This window comes from Hevea brasiliensis, chromosome 10, assembly GCF_030052815.1.
Source record: "Hevea brasiliensis isolate MT/VB/25A 57/8 chromosome 10, ASM3005281v1, whole genome shotgun sequence".
Classification (NCBI taxonomy): Eukaryota; Viridiplantae; Streptophyta; class Magnoliopsida; order Malpighiales; family Euphorbiaceae; genus Hevea; species Hevea brasiliensis.
Genome location: NC_079502.1, coordinates 16,485,678 through 16,490,566, shown reverse-complemented (window position 1 = coordinate 16,490,566; position 4,889 = coordinate 16,485,678). Strand labels below are relative to the sequence as shown.

The 4,889-nt window shown below is 33.5% G+C and overlaps 1 pseudogene; it reads right to left on the bottom strand.

Moving 5' to 3' along the window:
• Nucleotides 1–1,392: 1,392 nt before the first annotated feature.
• On the bottom strand, nt 1,393–3,887 carry LOC110664585 (probable WRKY transcription factor 31; annotated as a pseudogene).
• Between the last annotated feature and the right edge of the window lie 1,002 nt (nt 3,888–4,889).

Below are 4,889 nucleotides of genomic sequence, written 5' to 3'. Positions count from 1 at the left end.
TTAGCATTTGTATGGAATGTTTAAACCATTTGTTTTTTGATATATCTTGTCACATATTCCATTTAAATTCAGTTTTTTCGAGATTTTGCTGGCACATATATATAATATTATTTTTCCTATCGGATTCAATGTTATTTTGTTTGTCGTTTCATTAACTGGATTTTACAGGTTAAATTGCCTACTTGTTATTGGATATTATTTTGTATTTTATTAATCTGTTCTTTTAGTTTAATAAATTGATTACTGCTATCCAAGTGGGAGATTGTTGGATTATTTATTTATATCTAGATGTGGATTAGCAATAATCAATTGTTAGGCTTATTGACAGATTAAATAATGATATCAAATAATAAGTTTATTAATTGGCAATATCTAAATGGATTGGATCATGTGATTGAGAAAGCCTATAATGGGTCAGGTTGTCCATAAGCTCACTAAGGAAGAGGCTTCAACTCTTAGTCATATATATATTCTGATAACCTCATTTAATATCAGAGAATATTTGCACGCTGTAGATATTAAGAGTTGTGAACATACAATTTCGCTTTCTTTTCTCTGTTCCTGATTATTCGTAGAAAATCATGGATACAAGCATATTTTCAAGTGCACATATTCTCTAATTATATAATCTATAACGATTTAATTTTTATACATAACACTTCAAACTTCTTTTGATAAGTATAAATATAAGAGTAATTTGGTGTTTATTGTTTTATGGTTTTATATATACCTTCTATCTTAAAAAAGAAAAAAAAAATTAAATAAATAAAGACCAGCAATAATATCTATGGGCTTTGAAAGTGCAACTCATTTGGAAGCACACGCATGGTATACTAAAAAATCTTTTGTAACTTTTGATAGTACGGGTATGGATGGGATTTCTCAAAAGGAAATTCTCATCTATCTAATCTAATGCATTCCAGCATGTCTACAAACTATTTGGTGTCATCAAGTGGAGCTGAAATCTTGCAAAGATACAAAATTCAAATGATACATTACAACCAAATCAATTAATTAAAGTCCCTTTCTTTCTTTTCTTTGCGTGTCAAACAAATCCCAAAACCCTTTTCAACCACTATGAATTTGTTTCATGTAGTAGACGGTTTTCTTGACTGCCATCTTCTGCACGTTACTCCAACACACATTTCTTTCTTTCTTTCTTTATTACCTCTTTTATTTTTCGTTGTTGTTCATATCTTCCTGGGTTTCGTTATTTACACAAATATACAAACACAAGCATTTACAAATTCAAACAAAACTATCTTTAATTATGCAGTATCGGTAGGGTTGGGTCATTGGCAAAAATCCAATTTTTTTTTCTATTTTTATTCTTTTTAAATAACTTTGTAGTGGCATAAAATTGGAAACAATTTATTCAAATAGCAAAGAATATAATGAACATAAGTATATTATGGGTTTTTTTTTTTTTTTTTTACCTTTTCGGAAAAGAAAAAGGGGGGAAAAGAATGGGTGATTTTATTGTTTGCCATTGGCATTGGGGGTGGTTGTGAGGTTGGCGTTAGTATTAGTACTATTAGTAATGTTGCTGGGGTGAGCACCACCGCCAATTATAGAGGTAATTGCAGCTGCCAGAGCTGCAGTGAAGTTGGGATCAGCTGCAATAGCAGCAGTTGCAGCAGTAACATTGTCAGCCAATGAATTTTGCTGTCCCTGCTGGTGGATTGCTGCTGCTGCTGCTTGTGACTGGTGGACTAATTTATTATTAGCTTCCGTGTCTTGAGACATTTGTAGCCCAGAAAACTTTGACTGATTGTAAAGTGCTTGTCCAAAAATCTGAGGCAGCAATGCTGCTACTGCAGCTGGAGAATTTGCAAAATTTTGAGGTTGGTCTGGGAATGGGACTTGGAATTGACTTGGCTGTCTTTGGAATTGTAATGGGTTGGGGTTCTGGGTTAGGTCTAAGGTAACAGTAGGAAATGGGGCTGACGCTGATATGGTTGCCATGCTAGAGGAACATGGTAGGAGAGTTCTTGTCAGGAAATTTGGGTTCATTATTCCATCAGCACTAGACATGGGACCTGAGAGTAACATTCTTGCTGCTGATGAAGTTGTTGATGCCATTGCCATGGCCGCTGGTGGCAAAGGATGGTTGTGGTTACCCTCATATGTTGTTATGAGGATTGTTCTATCTTCTGCACATCTTTGTACCTATGCAAAAATCAAATTTCACCTCATTATTATTATTATCAGGATTAAGAATTCCACGCATCAGGAAACTAACATCTCCAATTATCTAGCAAGTACCTGTTTTCTAACTGGGCAACCAGCAGCCATGGTGCACCGATAGTAAGCTCGAGGACATGGATTTCCCTTTGCCATCTTCTGCCCATATTTCCTCCATTGACATCCATCAGTTATCTGAAAAAGAATCACAAATTTTCCCAATTAAAATCAACCCAGAAAGGTTAAAATTTCAACCATATTAGAAGATCAATGCAAATTGTCTTTACCATAGGAGCCTCTGATCTAGCTCTGACTGAAACACGAGCCTTCCTGATGGTAGCCTCTGTCTGGTCAATATTACTTTTTGTGGAATTAAATCTAGCAACCTTGCTAGGACCCCAACCTTGGGACCCTTGATCTGGACTATCTTCTCTGCCAATATTCCCCTTCTTTTCTTGATCAAACACCATCCCATCTTCATTATTATTCCGTTTCTCTTCATTATTTCCCGGTGACCTTGATCGATCGCCACTTCTTCCTTCCGATGAAGATAGAGATAGCTCATCAGTGTCAACTGCACCACCATTAACGGCAGCAGCAAGACTAAGATCCATGAACTGTCGAGGAACCACTGCTCCATTTCCGCTATTTTTCATTTTGTCTTCAAGTTTTCCATCTAGCCCATTTTGCTCATGCTCTTCATTGTTTTCTCGAGGCTTTTGGTGCTGCATAATCGTCACTAAATGCATCTGTAACGCATTGTAATTGCTGGTAACCTGATTTATCATATCTCTCAACCTTAGATTCTCCACTTTCATTCGCTCTAGCTCTGCCTGCAGAACAACTAGCTGCAAAAAATAAAAGCTGATAACGATACTGCACATATATATGATCATCAATACAACTACAAACGTCAAGAACCAAAAATTCTTCTTAAAAAAAAGAAAGGAAATTGATTATACCTCACTTTTAGCTCTTCTATCTTCCATGGTCGACGATATTCCATCATCTACGATGGATTGGTCACTGCTAGTATTCGTAGTAAGAAGATTCAAACCAGTCTGCAGCAAATGTTACAAAACCAAGAAAAATCACAAAACACAACAAAAACTCCATTAAATTTAAAATAAAATAAAATAAAATAAAAAAACCTGGGATGCGTAACTCACGTTTACGTCAAACTCCAATCGGGTAGGACTCTTAGGGTCTTTAAAACCACGGGAAGGAGTACTATCATGTTCTTTCTCTGCAAAAAAGTCCATCTCATCGATGACTGTTCGTTTATTATGATCATCAGAAGGCAAAGAAGTATGATCATCATCATCATCATGGTCATGATTGATAGAGTTAAGATTGACTGGGAATTGGATAGTGGGAGGAGGAGACCTTGAAGCAGAAGCAGAAGGAGTGGCATCCATGAGAGAAGTTAGGAGGTAATTACAGTTGGGATTCTTGAAGTTTTGATGAGGGAAAGAATTGAGCAAAGTAGATTGTGGATAAAGAAAGTAGAAGTGATTAGATCTGAATCAATGGAGAGTCCACTGCTCGTTCCCTTGGCCATAAATCGAGAGAGAGATGTATAAGTCTTTAAACCGTGCAATGGACTCGGCAATAAAAAGGGAAGTTGAGACCTTAGAAGAAGACCAAATACTAGTAGTAAATAGTGGCGTGGTGTGATTTATGTGTTAAATTTCCTTGCTTTAGATTTAGATTTTTGAGGAGTGGATTGGAGACTATGCTTCTATGAGGACTATTCTGTTGTAACACTATTTAAGCACACTTTTTTTATTATGCCATAAATAATATAAAGTGTACTAATAAAATTATATGCAACAATGTATTATTATTATTATTATTATTATTATTATTATTATTATTATTATTATTATTATTATTATTATTTTGCTTTAAAAACAAGAAAATATTTTTTTAGGAAAAATTGCTAATCCGTCATTGCAGCTTAAAGAAGCTAAATATTTAATTTCTTCACAAATTTTCTATTAGTCAATATTTATCAAACTACTGTTTAATCCTCTATTTTAATGAAATTAATTAGTTGGTTTTTATATTTTGAAAAAAAAAACATACTGTTTAGTTCTTCTGTTTTATTGAAATTAATTAGTTAACATATTTTGAAAACACAATATTTTGAAAAACATATTCCTAAATGAAAATGAAAATCTTGATATATGGAGACTAAATTTAAATTTAAAATTTCTAAAATGGTTAAGTATTTTATTCAATTCCTTGTGCATTAATTTTATGTTTTCTCTATAGGAAAAACAATTTTCCTATATTATTACCTTGATTACTTAAAGATTTAGGGAATTGATTAATATTTTTATGCATAATGCTTATACCAATTTCTATCAAAAAGATGAAGAATAGAGAGAAAAATGGGAGAATGGTGTGAGTACAGAGGGAAAAAAAACTTAAGAAGAGAGAAATAAGAGAGAGAGGGTTAAGGCAGTTTGTGTATAAAAAATAATAAGAATGACTAAAGAGTTAATTGAACCAAATTGTAGGACTAAGTAATGTGTTTTTCAAATAATAAGGACTAATTAATTAGTTTCACTAAAATAAAAGGACTAAATAATAGTTTTACTGACATTAAAATCCTTTTGACTAACAAAATTTAGTACCTGCTAGAGTTTGCTCACAAACTTCTTCCCAATACACGGAGATTTGTATTTCTTCCCATAGAA